This window comes from Camelus bactrianus, chromosome 8 (assembly GCF_048773025.1).
Source record: "Camelus bactrianus isolate YW-2024 breed Bactrian camel chromosome 8, ASM4877302v1, whole genome shotgun sequence".
Taxonomy (NCBI): Eukaryota; Metazoa; Chordata; class Mammalia; order Artiodactyla; family Camelidae; genus Camelus; species Camelus bactrianus.
The window spans coordinates 2,668,221-2,685,763 of record NC_133546.1 but is presented as its reverse complement, the minus strand read 5'-3'; the positions used below and the strand labels follow the sequence as shown (position 1 = coordinate 2,685,763).

Sequence of the window (17,543 nt, the reverse complement as noted above, 5' to 3'; positions counted from 1 at the left end):
GAACTTAAAGGAGAAAGATAAATCCACAATTATAGTTAGAGACTTCATCACCCCTCTGTCAGCACTCAGTAGAACCTCTAAACAGAAAACCAGCAAGAATGTAGAAGAACTGAACGACCCCGTTGACCAACATCTAGAGAACACATCACCCAAGAGCAGCAGGATGCACATTCACGTTCAGCACCCACAGAACATTCACCAAGACAGACCACAGCCTAGAGGACTTTTTTTAATTTAATAAATTGAAGAAAACTGAAACCATGGAGAGTTTGTTCTCTGATCATAATGGCATCATACTAGAAGTCAATGACAGATGGAGTCATGCTAGAAATTGATGACAGAAAGACAAAAGGGAAATTTTCAAACATGGAAAGTAGCAACACTCCTAAATAATCTATGGGTCCAAGAGGAAGGCTAAAAGGAAATTTCAGCATAAATTTAACTGAATGAAAATGAAGGCACAATGTATCAAAACCTGTGAGATGCATCTAGAGCAGAACTGAGAGGGAAATTTATAGCACGAAATGCACACGTAGGAAGGAGAAGTCTCAGAACAATTTCCTAAGTTCCTGCCTCACAAAACTAGAAAAAGAAGAGCAAAATAAACCAAAATCAAGCAGAAGGGAGGCAATAATAAAGGTAACAGTGTAACTCAATAAAATGAAAAATAGGGAACAATCGGAGAATATAAATGAAACAAAAGGTAGCTCTTTGAAAAATCTCAGTAAAATCTGTAAGCCTCTAGCAAGACTGATAAAAAGACGTAAGTCACCATATTAGGAATGAAATAGGGAGTATCACTACAGACCCTTCAGCCATCAAATGATAGTAAGTGAATACTGTTCAATTTATACTCATAAAATTGACAACTTAGAAGAAATGGACCATTTTTCAAAACCAACAAACTACCAAAACTCAGCCAAGATGAGGAAGACAACCTTAAAAGTCTTATAACCGTTAAAGAAATCAAGTTTAGAAATCTCTAGGCCCAGATGGTTTCACAAAATAATTGTATCTGAAATTTAAGTGAGGATTAACACAAAATGTTATACAACCTCTTCTGGAAAATAAACGAGGAGGGTATATAGACTGAGAAGGAGGAAATAAATCTTTGTTGGCAGACATCAACTATGCAGAAAGTTGACCCCCAAAATGCCTTGAACTTGGTGATTATACCGAGGCTATTGGTCACAAGGTTAGTATACAAAAGCCAATCACTTTCCTATACACCAGCACTGAACAAATAGAATTTAAAATTAAAACCACAATATCATTTGCATTAGCACCAAAAAAGTACTCAGGAATAAATCTAACAAAATATGCACAAGATCTATATGAGGGAAACTACAAAACTTTGATGAGAGGTGTCAAAGAAGATTTAAGTAAATAGATATTTTACATCCATGGATAGTAAGACTCAACACAGCTTGGTCTATAGATTCAATACAGTTCCAAAGAAAACCCCACCAAGTTATTTTATGATTATCAACAAACTGATTCTGAGGTTTATATGAAAAGGCCAAAGACCCAACACCATAATGAAGAAGAAAAAGGAAGTCCAAGGACTGACACTACTCGACTTCAAAATTTGCAGTGAAGTTACAAAAAGTGAGACAGCGGGGGCATTGGTGAATGAACAGACAGATAAATCAAAGAACTGGAATAAGGAGCCAGGACGCAGACCCACACTAATACAGACAACTGACCTTTGGCAAAGGAGCAAAGGCTATTCCACAGAGAAAGAACAGTCTTTTCAAGAAATGCTGTTGGAACTGAACGTCTACGTGCCAAAAAAAAAAAAAAAAAAAAAGTGAATACAGACCTCAAACCCTTCACGAAAAATCAGCTCACAACAGATCATCTGCGTAAAAGGGAGGGCAAAGCTGTGAAAGTTCTAGAAGAGAAAGTAGGAGAAAATCTGGTGGCCTTGGTCTGGCGATGAGTGTTGAAGATACTGCACTAAAAGCAGCACAACCCACAAAAGACAAAATTGATAAACTGGATTTGGTTAAAATTAAAAACTACTCTGTGAAAGACACTGTTAAGAGACTGAAGAGACAAGACACAGACTGGGAGGAAATATTTGCAAAAACACATCTGAGGGTTTGTATTAAAAATATACCAAGAACTCTTAAAACTCAACAATAAGGAAGCAACACAATGTTTTTAAATGGGCCAAACATCTTAAAAGACTACTCATCAAAGAAGATACACAGATGGCAAATAAGCTTATGAAAAGATGTTCCACGTCATAAGTCATCAGGGAAATGCAGATTAAAGCAACAGTGAGCTATCACTACACACCTATTAGAATGGCCTGAGTCTGGAGCACTGACAACACTGAACGCTGGCCGGGACTCAGTCACTGTCAGTGGGAATGCATACGGTACAGCCACTTGGAAGACAGGCAGTTTCTTACAAAACAAAACATACTCTCGCCACACAACTCAGCAGTCATCTCCTTGGTATTTACCCAGAAGAGCTGAAAACTCACGTCCACACAAAGACGTGTACGCAGAGTGTTCATAGCAGCTTTACTCATAATTGTCCAAATTTGGAAGCAACCAGAAGGTCCTGCAGTAGATGAATGGATAAATAAACTGTGGTCCATCCAGACAATGAACATGATTCAGCACTGAAGAGAAATGAGCTATCAAGCCTGCAAAAGGCGTGGAGGAAACTTACACGCATATTACTGATCGAAAGAAGGCCATCTGAAAAGGCCACGTACTGTACGATCTCAACCATATGACATTTGGGAAAAGGAGAAGCAGTGAAGACAATGAAACAGTCACTGGCTGCCGAGGGCTGAGGAGCGGGGGGGATGAGCAGGCAGAGCACAGGGGTCTTTAGGGCTGTGAAAACCCTCCGTACGAGGAGTGGCAGATACACGACGTCACGCATTTGTCAAAACCTGCAGAGCGTACACCACCCAGAGTGAACCCTCATTTCAACTACAGACTTCAGCTAATGATAATAAAATGTGAGCATCTGATCTTCACCTTGAAGGATTAGACAGTCATTTGTTATCACAGAAAAGGTCAGCAAACTTGAAACACTTTCTCTGTTTAGAAGAAAGGCGGACAGTTCATCTGTCATTGGAATCTCCCAAGAGGCCCACTTAGAAGGACCCAGTAACCCCTGTGTGGTACACAGTGTCACAGCCACGGCCCACGTCATGACGTGTGCTGTTATGACAATCCTGACACCTTCCATTTTGTTTTTGTTAAGTTAGCCATATTAATGATATTCTGTGTATCTCTGCCCATTTCTCGATTCCAGTCATTTTGCCTAAGTTTCCCTAGGAATGATGCAATAAATAAATTTCACATTTCATGCGTGTCTGTGACCTTGCCCCAGAATAATTCTCTGTAATTCCTGCCAAAGCTGTCACTACATCAGCAATTGCATTTTCACTGATATTCCATAATTTTTAAATTAAGAATTATTTACTCTTGAGTTTCTGTCTATTGTACACACCAACAGGTGATATTCAAAATGTTTAAGCAAGTGAAATGCCATCAAATGGTGATTCATTCTGCTCCCTAAGTGTTTGAAGAACCTGCCATATTTTGAGGAGAGGCAAAAGGAAGACGAGGGTTCTGCCCTGTCAGGATTTGCAAGCAACAAAGAGAAGACAAGGGTGAGGAGGCTGAGGCCCGGTGAGCCCCGGGGCAGGGCAGCTGGCTGTGGGAGGAAGGGGAAGGTGGGAACCAGTGGCGGGAGTGGGGCTTCGGGAGGTCTTTGAAGGGAACGCTTTGAACAGGTGAGGGAGAAGAAAGAAGGAAGCAGTGGGGAAACCCTTAAATCTTGGAATGCAAATGCCAAAGTCAGAGGGTGGAGGGAGCCTTGTACTGGCAAGGTCAGGCCGGTATCAGGGACAGAAGGAGGCCTGGACATCCCTCCAGAGATCCGACTTTGCCAAACAGGCAGCTCGGCAGGACTTGGAGCAGGATGGCAGGAACCACCCTGCTGGACATGGAAGGGGTTCGGGGTTTGGGGTGTGGGTGGGGGGAGGAGAGGAGAGGGGTGTGGCTCTAGCAACCCCCTGAGAGAGGGCCTGAGCGAGGGCTAAGTGCTTCCAAAAAGAAGAGGGAGACCTGCCCCACCCCCGCCCCACCTTTTCCAGAAAGATCTGCAGATCCTGCAAAATAGAAACTAAAAGTCCCAAATCTGATGCTAAATGTGGTCTCAGATGAACCAGTGAATCACTTACACTTTTTTTCCTTTAAGTATTTCTTTTCCTTCTAATGGATACAGCTGATGTAAATATGACCTAGGGCCTGGGCCCTTTCAAGTTGGTTTCCTTAATCAAGTCAAGTAGATAAAAGGTGCGGCGCTCTGGAGGGGGTGGGGAGGCAATCTGGGCCGGGGCTTCCTGTTGTTCCAGCATTAACATACCTGCCCCCGGATCAAAGGCGCCCTGGCTTTCCCCGCGCTCCCAACAGGGGAGAAAAAAGTCTAATATAATTAAAAATACACTGCAATTTGGTATCATCTGCAACTGTGACAGTTTGTCACCAAGGATTAAGGTTTATGGAGAGCAGTTTCCTCAGGACCGATCTGGGGTCCTTGGGAAAGTTGCCGCCTTTTCTTGGAAAATGGACTTTGTATCTGCTGAGCCGTCTTCTCAGAGGCTCTTATTTCTAATGATCCAGAAGTCATTTCGAAGGTGGATGCCACCTCATCGCCCTTCCAGGCCAAGGCCGTCGGCCCAAAGCTGGAAGAGTTCATTTGATAGGTAACACGTTCCCATCTGATTAGCTAAAAGGACAGGAAAAAGGAGATAAATACGTCAAAGTGCATCTTACAGGTCAGACTTCGTCAGATGGCTTTATTACACTGATCGTCCACTCTGATGAGTATTCCAGAAAGGATTTAATGAGCATTTGCTCAGACCCTGTGCCAGCCATGGGGCGCCCAGCGGGCAGAACTCCTGTCCCCAAGGAACCCAGAGTTCATCAGGGAAGAAAGATGCTATTCACCAGACAGCCACCAAAACAGCCAGCAGCTATGCCTGGGTGAACGCTCCTGAGGCCGGGGACCCCAGCCCTGAGGACCCGGAGGACGGGCAGGCTGGCAGGAGGGAGGGAGGGAGGGAGGGCCCCCCAGGAGGGAGGCCCGCCTGTGAAGGGTGAGGCTGTGTTAACTAGGCAGACGGCGGGGGAGCAGGAGGGAAGAGTGCACACGAGGCTCCTTCTGAAGGGTGCTGGGTCTGTTTCAGGAGCCCGAAGGCCAGTGAGACAGGAGCTGAGAACCCGGAGTCTGACAAGATGAGGGCTTTTGTCTTTCTGTCTCCTTGAAGCGGAGGCTGGCCCAGTCCTAGGTGTGTCTGAAATCACTATCCTAGTGGTACTGATGTGACAAAGACAGGAGTGGGCCGGGGCAGGTTAGATGTGGGAGAGGAGGAGAGCGAGGGAGCGACAATTCCCAGGGCTCTGCTTGCGTAGCAGTCCCTTGGCGTGGCCTCACTGGACCCTCACGAGGACCTGGCATTTCCCACTTGTGGGCACAGGATGAGGCAGGAGTGAGGGATATAACTTCCAGTGCTCACGGCCTGGGGGCAGGGGGCTGGATCCCCACATGGGCTCATCTGGCTCTGCCCGCTACACCTGCCTTCTGACCATGTGCGGCCCCCACTTCATAAGCTCCCTGAAACCTCCTGGAAACCTGACTGAACCCACCAACCAGATTAACCCTCGACTCCCTTTGAAATATCCAACGGCACCAGGGGCAGGCTGAGCTGAACGGTGGGACCGCCATGTGTGACCATCACGAGGTAGTGGTCATCGTGAGTCACCTGTGTTTGTTCCCCACTGAAGTAGTCATAATCAGGGGTTTATAATTGAATTAACAATTTACATAACCCAGAACAACATGACTGTGACAGGCAGTTATTTCTAAACAAACAAAGCCAGCAGGCTGACTGCTTTGGGAAGACGTGATTAAGGTAAGTCAACGGAAAGACCACCAACAAACTGGGTCCCGTGAGAAAACTGCGAGCCTAAAAGATGCTGCCCTCGGGCTGGGGGCCAGGGGCGCTTAAGTCGTCACATAACTGGGAGTCCAAAGCCTCAACAGTGCATCCAAGTTGTCGGCGATGCAAGAAGAGTCAGGGAACTAATCAGCAGACCCCACCTCAAAGGAAAACCCTTGGCCCCATCAGAAGGTTGTTGAGTGAATCTACGATTGTATATTTCACTTTAAACATATTTATATGAAGTGAGTCAAAAATAAACCAACTTTCAATACTAACTCATCGTCAACCCAGATGGCTCTGTGGATGTTCTGTTCAAACCAGGATTGGCTAGGCTCCCTCTACTTAATTAACCAAAATGTGTGAGTGCTATTTAAACATGCGTTCCACAACCAGAAAAGTAGCAAGGGCGGACCCCTCCTGTGGGATCCGGTAAAGGGCTGCCTCAGGAACCCACTGAACAGAATACAAACTGCAGGACAGGACCCAAATATCTTTGAAAGCATCGTCTGTGGTAAAGATGCTTTCCAAACAAGCTGGGAGAGAACGGATCATTAGACAAGTGTTTTTAAGACAAATGGTGAACTATTTTGGGAATATAATGTCAGACCCCTCCCTCGTAATCAAATAAATGTAGAAAATAAAATTATAAAAGTGCTACAAAATATAAACCAGGGGTTTTCGAGCTTGGCTGCATGATGGGTCCCTGGGTAGCTGGGGGCGGCGGCAGGGGACCCAGGCATCCGTATTTCTTCATGCTCCCCAGAGGACTCCACCGTGCAGCCAACGTGCAGAACCACAACACAGGTTGATAGTTGATAGTTATGTAATATTTGCTTTGGGAAGATATCCGGCGTAAAGGAAAAGATTGAAACATTTAAATTAGCTCCGAACTAAAACTATCTATTGCTTCCATAAATTTAAAGTTCATAAGCATTAAAAGATTAATGACAAACGTGTTATTTTTGCAACTCGAGGACAGGCACAAGGTTAATATTGCAATGAAGAGATCGTACAAATCAAAAAGAAATTGGACTATCAACACACGCGTGTGTGCACACCCACCCCACCCAGAAATGGGTGATGACGGAAGTGACATGGGAAACCTGTGTCAATGACATAAAGGGTGTTCTAGCTCACTAGCAATAAAAGAAATACAAAACTAGCCATTTTTTCTTTGTAATGTTGGTAAAATATGTTTTTTATTAAAACTCCTGAGTGTTGGCTAACGTGTGAAAATTGGTGCTCCCATATTGCCAGAGAGGAGACAACTGAGGCATCAGAATCTGAAAGATTTGTCATGCTCCTTAACTCGGCAACTCCAGTTCTGAACTTCTGATCTCTGCCGCAGTTCGTGCAGGAAGCGTGGAGCACGCACTGAGGGTTAGCGGTCCCTGGGGGGCCCTGCCTGATGCAGAGCATCTCCCCCCAGAGTCCTTCGCACCCTCTGCACAGCTGCCCAGCCTCTCCTGCCTTGCGGATGACTTGTTTGCTAGTCTTCCTCTGCAGGCAGTAAGCGCTGAGCCCAAAAGCATGACGCTTTTTGTCTTTCTGGTCCAGGAGCATCAATGGTGCACAATTCCTGGCACACAGTAGGTGCTCATTACATGTTTACTGCATCAGTGGCTCTCTGCAGAACTGGTGTAATAGATAACATCATGATGATTCAACGAACTTTCAACCAGAAGGGGAAAGCGAGACCGCTGTGGCTGGAGCCCGGCCGCCTGCCCTGGCCTGCGGGCCGTTTCTCCGGCTGGAGCCTGCCGGGGCCGTCCCACAGAACTTCCGCCCTCTCGCCTCCTTCCAGTGCAGCGGCCACTGGCCCGAGGGACTGTGGAGCACTTGAGATGTGACTGATGCAACTGTGGAACTAAATTTTTAATTTTACTTAATTGTGTTAAATTTAAACAGTCACATGGCCACTAGTGGCTACAGTATTAGATAGAAGAGGTCGAGACCAAGTGCCTTATTTCTCCAAGGTGGGGAGAGGAGCCCCAGGAAGTTAAAGGCTTGGTTAGACGTCTTATGACCGCATAGTGAGAGCAGAGCGCGTTCATAATAAAATTACAAGGCTCCATGGGTTGGTCTCTAGGTAAATTTCCACCCTACAAAAAGGACGCAAGTATTTACGGTCCTTTTAGTGGTTCTGAAGGAAAAGTGGGAAGCCTGTGGGAGTCCTCGTTCTCCCTCAGTGTTCCGGCGGCCTGAGGCGCGCCCGTCCTGCAGCGGCCTTTTATAATGCCCTGATTCTTATCTTAGAGTTGAACATCAAAGATTCTAGATTTGATCCATTTTGCCTACATTTTATTAAACAGAAAGTTAAGATCATTGTTAAAATGAACAGAGTTCCATCTGGAAATCACCAAGCTGCCAAATACTTTTCTTCTATGTGTGGTTCAAACTAGAGACTCAAACCCCACAATCCTGCAAGCTCTCCCTAAGACGACTGTATCAGATCCACACACACACACACACCCCATCCAGGACATCTCATGCTAAACTATATAAACGTGACCGAACAACTGAAATCCTGGAACCCTTTCTTAAACAAAATACTGAAGGCAAAGTGGAAGGGGAAAACAGTACGTGGAGATTAAAACTGAGAAATGAAAATAAGAGAAAAACACAGCCCACAGTTACAATTCACTTTCTGAGCATGTTCCTTCAAGGACAAAAGCAAGAAAGCCCAATGCAGAGTAGACATGTGGGAGGGACGTGGGGAGGCCCGGTGGCTGGTACCCTTCAACCTTAAACTTGAATCCAGAGAGCTCTCTGGATGCTGGTGGGTGTGTGTCCTCAGGGCATGTTCGCATAATCCTTTCAAATCAAAACGCCAGGCTGCTCATATGCCTCTTACCATGTGTTCCCTGAAATGCGGGTCACTGAGCCAGGGTACTACCGTGCTGGGAGCCCCGCAGCCCCTAAGTGTTGGGAGGAAGTGGATCTTTCCTTGTAAAGTTAGCTGATAGTTGTTCTCAGCATACCTGGGACACCAATTTAAAAAGGAAAAAGGAAGTGGTCAAAGTCATGCTTTTTTGTAAACTTCAAAGGTGGCCCCTCCCTCCCCCTCTTTACATTTTACTGTCTGGGGAGCGGACTCGTCTGCAGCTGTTGGCAGACTGTGTTCTTCGGCGTCAAACCTGCCTCCTCACGGCCCATAAAATTACAGCAGGGAACCAGGGCGCAGGTGTGGGAGGGAGCGGCCAGGATGCTGCCCCCTTAATGATGTCCCTGACACCCCATGCTGAGCTGCGGGCTGGGCGCTTCCCTGCCTGTGAGCCCTGCCAGCTCGGCTAAAACCATTCAATTCTAGTTTCTCGAGATTTCCACGTACATGGGCTGGGGCTTGGGGAAGCCACAGCCTCGTAACCCCCACGCATATCCTGCCTGTGCGACTTCCCAGCCGAAAGCTGTAATGCCAAACTCGGGCCACTGAAGGAGGGACTTGGAGAGGGGCCCGACTAAGTCAGACATTGCTAACTCAAGTGTAAAAACGTCTCAAACCGTATGGAGAACTAGAACGAAATGCTTCTAAAACCTGCAAGCAGGTTCTTTTTCTTCCTCAACCTGAAACGTATGCTGGATGAACATCATATGTGTTTTCAAAGGCGTCAGATCTCTGCTGGTATTTAATAGTAAGGGTGTAATATATTTTGCCCTTTTTTTAGGCATGGAAGAAGTGAATGACCACAGACTTCAGGTGAGTCAGTTGTAATCAAACTTTGCAAACCGCTAGCTCTTTATGCCTTATGACTTAGTGCTAATATTTGAAAAAAGAAGGAGACGGTGGACAGAAAAATAAATATATTTAAAAGCAATCTTAAATTGTTCATATTGTTTTTATTTGACAGGTTGAAAAACACATACTTTAAAAAAAAGAAATAGAAAAGTGGTTGCAGCATTTTTATATTAAAAAAATAGGAGACTGGGAGGGAGAAGGGACGATTTTGCAGATGGTCTAGCAGGCAAGTGCAGAGGGTCTGCAACGTTTATTAAGCCCCACTGTGTGCTGCGTAGAGAGCACTTTGCTGCTTTGAGGGGAGGCGGGGAGGGGAGGAATGGAAGAAAAGAAGCATAAAAGAAATATGGGAAAGACAGAGGCCCAGTTTTGCCCGCAAGGACATCACTTTATAGTCAGGGATACCCAACAATGAAACACTAAAGGGACTCGAACCCTTCTTAAAGCTCGGCAGCTGAGATTTTATCCTGTGCCTTTCAATTGTTTCCACCCTCTAATATTGTATCTGCACTGCACACCACTCCTGCTCACGGAGGCTGTAGTTTCAACAAACTGTTATCTGTTGGGTCCATACTTTAAATTCTACAGACAGCTGGTGGGGTTGGGGTGGGCTGACCCAAGGAAACAGTTCTGGTAAGGCTGATCATTAGAAAGCCCATCTCTCAGAATTTGTCACCCTTTCAATACTGCAGGGTTAGATGAAAAAAAAAAAAGAAATGCTGTTATGAGACCATGCCAGATGTCAGGCGTTGGGTTAATATCTTAGCATATAAGGATAAACATAATAAAACCTGTGGTTTAAATGGAAGAATGCAAGATCTTAAAGAAGGTGGCTCTGGTACTTATAGATTCCAAAAGACGGAAAGAAGGAAGGAGGGAGGGAGGGAGGAAGGAAGGAAAGAAATGCAGCAGAGACTGAATGTAGCCTGTGAAGTCTGAGATGATTACCATCCAGCCCTTTTCCAGAAAATACTGGCCTCAATTCTAAGCACATCAAGGAAAAAACCCTAAGCTTTTCCAGCACGTCATCTTCCTGTTCTTAGAGTTCTTGGGGTTTTGTGTATTGGAGGGCCCTATGTTTAACTTAGATTAATTTTACATTTATCTCTGAATTCCTGCTTTCACATTCATTATATCACATTCTTTTCTTAATGAAGGAGTCAGTCCATTAAACGTTTGAACAGCATTCAAACGCTGCTGATTTCTGGAAGGTCTTTCTGGCCATTCCATCACCCTACCTCTTATAACCCAGACCTTGTACGTGCTTAAAATAAGTACATGTAGTGCATCATCTGCATTTTTAAGAACCGCGATTTCTAACTACAGATAAACTACGAAGATTGTTTCATCTGAGGACCAAACTACTTTTCAGATACAATTGTAGACAAGTCTATTTAATCACCAAATTGTCTGTGCTCCCTAATAAAATACATGGTTTCAGCAAACTTTCAGACCATGTCAGTTTCTACAAGGAGCAGTGAGGCCATGCAGATTTCCGTGGAGAAGCTGACGTACCGCTCTCTTCATCCCTCGTTGGAGTGGGTAAACTGCTCAAATGATGAAGCTGGAAGTTTTAGAACTTTTACTTTATGTTACTTTTAAGCAGATTTGTGAGTGAATGGGAGTTTATACACTTTGAGAAGTTAAGGCAGACCAAACCAGCCTGGATTTATTTATGCCCACGTAGAAGAAAAAGCCAATCGGATAAGAAGAAAATTTATTTGGGATTTTCCTCATTTTACTGATTACACATTTGCTCAACATAAACATTACAGAACGAGCTCTCCTGGAACCAAGCAACATAGAAGTCTGATCCTTGATCTAAGTGGAGGGGACGGTGAGTTCCTAAAGCCAATGACCCCATTTGGCTTATGCCCATTTGAGGTCGTTAGTGCCATTTGTACTACTCAGGGCTGCAGTCACATTTCACAGCCGCCTGGACCCAGCAGGGTTTACAGATGACAGCTTACCTGCAGGACGAGTAGGATCTGACCACGTGCACGTTGCCTGCCACAGTTAGACAAGGGCGTGTAAAATTCCCGACTGTAGCTGTAAACTAAGCACGACACAGAGCTGTTTCTAAATCTGCATGAATCCAGGCTGAGTTGTTCTGCCTTAATTTCTCAAAATGTGTAAATTCCCATTCACCCCCAGACAGCCTTAAAAGTAACACAAAATGCATAAAGTAAAAATTCTAAATCCATTTCTAAATCTGACAGTCCTGCCAGCTACAACGACACACTTTCCCAGAGTTTATTTTGCAGTCCTTTTGCACAGAACATAATCTGACACATTTTTGTGGCCCTGGGGACCCTGCCAGCTTGAAAAGTGTGGGGGAGGTATGCAACAAAATAGACACACGTGATGATTTAGGGGGGATAGTGGAGTAAATCTGAGGGCAAAGGAGGCTTGCAGACTGCCTACATGTTCCAGGAAATTTGGGGAAATGAACTACTAAGAAACACAAATGCAGAAGCAGATTCCCAGACAGAGTAAACAATTTTATGGTTACCAGGGGAAAGGGGGTGGGAAGGAATAAATTTGGGAGTTTGAGATTTGCAAAGGCTCACCACTATATGTAAAAATAGATTAAAAAACGAGTTTCTTCTGTATAGCACAGGGAATTATGTTCCGTATCTTGTAATAACCTTTAATGAAAAAGAACAGGAAAACAAATTTTAAAAAAGAAACACGAATGCAAGTCTCCTTCTTAAACAGAACCACCCGAGTGAGGACGACGCCTGACGCTGTCTGTGTGTGCGGGCAAGCGAAGGACACCACTCCGCAGGCAGGAGCGCGCGCCCCCAGGGGAGAGCCCGGCGGAGAAGCACGGCACGTTGAACCCTGCATCACTTTGACTCCACAGCACGCATCTCTGGCCCACCAAGCAAACCTTCCCACCCCAGCTCTACGTGCAAAAGAGTAAAACTGCATTGGATCGATGTGACACGGAATAATCTCTTAAATTTTTGAAGCAGTTAGAGAAGCGCCTGTGGCATTACCCAAACACTGAGTTTATTCTGGATAACAATGAGCGTGGAAGCGGAGGCAGAGGGTGATGTTCATTCTCGCTGTGTTATTTTCAATTCGCTACTTCACAGGCACATCAAGGCTATTATATTTTTTAAACCGAACTCAGCTGGAGAAATAAAAAAAGAAAACACATGAAATGAGTAGTAAGTTTGTGAGCTGAACTTTGTTTAATTTAATTTAACTGAACTCTTTCATAATTGTGTGGGGCAGGAATTACTGCTCCCATTTTAAAGATATGAACACTGAGGTGGAGCAAATGTCAGGGACTTAGCCAAGGTCTCCAACAGGGCACTGGAAGAATCAGGCTCCAAGCCCACATCCGGCTGGCGCAGGATAACTCAACAATATTGCCCGTTGCAGTCGAAAACGTTTTTCAACAAAGCTAAAAGTGAAGTGTGTTGAGGCATAATTGAGAATATCCTGTATAGAGGTAGTAAATAAACTTTAAAAGACTGTGTATGATTAGTCTGCATATAAAGAATAAATTTCTGTTGTTTACAGCAAAAAGATAACAATAATGAAAGAGTTTTAACAAGGCTCTATTTCTTGCCTCTCCATTTGCATCCTGATTGAGTAGAACCAGTATTTGGACTGTTCCCGATGGCGGGACTGTGTCCAGCACGTCGCTAAGCTCGCCGTGAGACGCAGCAATGACTCTGCAGGTCCCACGGAAAGCCCGCACCACGTCACCAACGCCAGCGACAGGGTCAGTGCTCGTACGATGCTGCCGCAAACGTGGTCGCAGGGCACCCTCGTGGCCCAGGAGGGCGGGCAGGACTTCATTCACTCGGGGCTTCGTGCGTTGCTCGGACTTGAGAATTTACCACGTCCCACTGGCTCTGTGCCTGCCGCTGTCTTGGAGCTTAGATGCATAAAGACAAAAACAAAGATCTACTTTTGGCCTCAAGTCACTCAAAGGCTTGGAAACAGATTAAATGAGAGAATAGGATGAGTGAGAACACCCTCCAAACTGAAGCCACGTCACCTCAGAGTAATTCGGATTCTTAAAAGAAGACACTTTGGAAACAGAGGCCCCCAGCGGAGAGACATGCTTCTACCCACTTATTTTTTCTTTATCATAGAGACATCCTCTGTTCCTTCCATTAAAAAGCCCACGTTTACGCCTCATAGAGGGTCTTGTATTGCTTATAAAAGAGTATAAAGTCGGACCATTTCTCTCAAGTCAAGGTGTGTTCTTCACTGTAGAGGAAGAAGACAGTTACTGAAATGGAATTTTGGACTCCCCAAAAGAAGTTTTTGGAAAGGAAGATAACTTTCACAAATGGTCTTTGGCGTTGAGCGCCATCACAAATGCACCCGTATGTGGTGCCATCTGAGTGTCCCCTTGAGGCTGAGAGGCTGATGGGTGACTCACAGGAAACGTGTGCTGTTTCCAATGCTGTTCACGGTCTGAGAGGGCCGTGCAACTGGCGCCAGGAGCCCAAGTCAGGTGACCGAGCTGGAAGGAAGTGTTCTCCCTCTTGGAGCAGGTGGACCATGCAAGATGGAGCCAGAGGCAATGGCCTCGGCTGTCCCATTTCCAATCAGATGAGCAGGTGCCGCATCATAGAGGTGGGACCCCGCCTAAAGCATCCTCTGTCCCTGAGGAGCTTAAAGCCGGAGGCTGGTGATAAGGCAGCCGATGGAAGGTGCGCACATGTGGGTGGACAGAGGGAGAACAAGGCAGGGGATGCGGCAGATAAAACAACGTTGATCAGCCAGATGAGGTGTGCATTAGCAGGCCAGCCATGGCAGCTGGGTGCTCCCTGGCTGAGAAGACCCAGTGGCCAGGCTGAGTCGGCACCAGTACTGCTCATGGGCCAGCCCTGGGCAGGTGCTGGACAGAAGACCTGCCCATCTCATTGAGGTGCAGGCAACCTCCTCACCCACTAACCTGAGCTGAAGCAGACGAGAGGGGAGCCGGCATCATCGGTGGGATCCGCCTGGGAAGGTTTGCAGGGAGCTTGGCCAAGGGAAAAGTCTGGGCAGATGCATTAGGAAACGGGGTTGGGGCAGGTGGAAGGGGTGGAGGGACAGCACGGCCGAGGCAGGGAAGCCGGGATCTGAGGCCTCGCTGCCCTGCGGGGCCCACAGCCGGTTACAGAGGCCGGACCCCGTCCCCAGCTCGGCAGCCTTCCTGCATCCATGCTCATGGTTCAGAAACCGTGTGGAGTAAGATAAAATGAAAAGTATTGCCAAGGAAAGTAACATTTCCTAGGAATTTCCCGAATCTTTTCAGTTATTAAGGATTTCTTGAATGCCAGGCACTTTTTTAAGACCCTGGAGATGATAGAAAACACCATACAGAGTGAGGCAGACATTCTGGAAGAGGGCAGACGGAGAACTAAAGCAAGTAAGTAGGTGAAATACGGATGACGGTGGATGGCGATACGCGCTCAGCAGTGAGAACGCAGCAGAGGGCGACTTAAGTGGGGGAGGGGCAGGGGACGTCACCGGGTCTCGCCTGCGCCTGCGCCTGCCGTTGCAGCCTTTTGAGTCAAGACCTGAAGGAGGTGAGGGAGCACCGTGGGGACCTCTGGGGGAAGTCACTCCTGGAAAAGGAACTTTGGTGCAAAGACCCTGGGGTAGGAGGATGCCAGCCGTGTTTGAGGAACAAAGAGAGGGGCGTGGCCCGGCATTGAGCACCAGAAGCAGGCGTCAGCGGGGCGACTCCAAGTAGAACCCAGCCTTCTCTCACAGCTCAGTCTCATCTCGAGACTTACTTCCGCTCACCCCTCCCAATAAAGACATCCACTCACAAATCCTTGTTCCTTCCCAGCCTCCAGAAGGGCTGCAAGTCCTTTCTCAGAAATCACAAGTGACACACAGCCCTCTTCAGGCCTCCTTGGACACCTGGAAGGCTCTTTTAGGAAAATCCACCAAACAGGGTACCACCTGGTCCCTCCCACTGACAGTGAGGCCCGTGTCTCTGTCCTGATGAACCGCTCACTGCAGGAGAAGGGGGATCGGCCAGGAAGCGGCCATTTAGGGAGCCGGGTTTCTCTAAGAGCAAACCCTGACACAGTGCATTTTCTCAGATGCCCCTGAAATGACGGGTGGGGACACCCCTGTCCTGTCTGGCGCCTGTGCCCGGACTCAGCCCTGATGAGTCGATGAGGAAAACTGGATTTGAGGCTGATTTGAAAACACTAACCTGGGTCCTGTGGGGTCTGAGCGGTCTCCATCTTCACCCTCGTCTTCAGCGGAGAAGTACCAGGTCGCAGGGGGGCCCTGAAGCTCCCTGAAACCAGCACCCTGGCTTTTTACCAAGAAAAGCTGAGTCTGGTTAACAAAAATGAAGTGTTTTTTTTGGAACAGACAGACTAGACTGAAGTGAGTTTGGCAAAATGGCATCAACTTGAAACCGGAAGTGACATAAACTGAAGTGTTTACAAGCCAAGGCGAATGTTCAAAGGGCGACTCAGACACAAAGGGCAGATGGCGCGAGAAAGCCTGTGCGTTCCGCCAACACCCACAAAATGCAGATTTTTTAAGTGCCCTGAGGGCTGTTTACGGCCTGAGCACCCAGAACTCAGCCCCTGGGGCTCAGGACCCGGGAGCCCCTCCCAGCGTCCGCGTCCTGGGAGGGACGAAGTGCAGCCTCTTCCTGGGGGCTTCACGCTTCATGCCGACACCACCTCTCTCCTGTAAAAGCCAGTCAGGTTCCTTTCGCCTTCTATTTTACAACGTGAAAAGGGAGGGAACTATTTGCAGCTAATGGTTCGCCTGCTGAAATTGCGAGAAAGACGAAAAGAACCCTTCTCCCTCCCTCACACCCCCCTGCCTGCTCCTGGGGGTCGTCCAGACCCTGGGGGCCCTGGAGCTGCAGAAATCCTTTACCAGCCCAGTTACAGGAGCTGCAGAAATAGCACTGGGAGTTGTACCTCTTGGGAACGTCTGCAAACATCATTGTACAGTGTTCCTTCCACATGTCATGAAGGCCACTTAGGGCGAGCATTCAGCACAGACTGAAGTAGGGGGCGGGCACAGCTCAGTGGCAGCATGTGTGCTGGGTGTGCAGGACAAAATAAGGAAGGAACATGTGTTTTCACGGACATTTTCTTATTAGCTGCTACCTCTGATCCCTTTAGACCTTCCTTCTTATTTTTCTAAATTTTATTTTTTATTGAGGTGGAGTTGATTCACAATGTTAGTTTCAGGGGTACAGCAAAGTGATTTAGCTATACAGACATATACATATTTTTTTTCAGATTCTTTTCCGTTATATGTTATTATAAGAAACCGAATATAGTTCCCTATACAGTAGGTCCTTGTTGTTTATCTGTTTTATGTACAGTAATGTGTACCTTTAGATATTTTCTTATATTGGAATTATTTTTAAGGAAAAAAACCAGCAAAATCAAATTGCACATACATTATCACAATTAAAAATTACCTGCCACTACTTTCAAAACCCAAATCAAGTTGCATACAATACACACTAAAAATTTAGCCAAATGCTAGTCATTCGAGGAGTGGGATCATCTCTTTATCACTCACAGAATCTATTCTGGTGCCTACTCAAATAAGATTTTTTTAATAGATTCTTTTTAAAATAGATGGGCAGACGGATGGACGACTTTGAATAAATTTAGAAATAAGCACTTGAGTGTCAGACACGCACACCCTCACGGTTAGAACAGTTTCCCGTCCTGACCGGCAAGGCAGCAGCAACACACAACAGCTTCATCTTCGCAGGAGAAAGGAGGCCACAGGCACGGTCTCGTATCGCGCCCACAGACGCAGAGGTTCTGCAGAGAGCGTCTCGGGAAGGAAGCATGCCCTTCCCCACGC

General features: G+C 46.4%; 1 protein-coding gene and 1 long non-coding RNA gene across 2 annotated transcripts in view; both read right to left on the bottom strand.

Annotated features, from left to right (window-relative positions):
• Nucleotides 1–17,543, bottom strand: part of TBXT (T-box transcription factor T) — a 62,212-nt gene that overhangs the window by 32,382 nt on the left and 12,287 nt on the right. The gene's annotated exons all lie outside the window — the stretch shown is intronic.
• On the bottom strand, nt 12,894–16,323 carry LOC141578458 (uncharacterized). Its single transcript, XR_012508842.1, has 2 exons — nt 15,904–16,323; nt 12,894–13,611 (listed from the first exon to the last, which is right to left on the bottom strand). It is a non-coding gene; the product is annotated as an uncharacterized LOC141578458 (long non-coding RNA).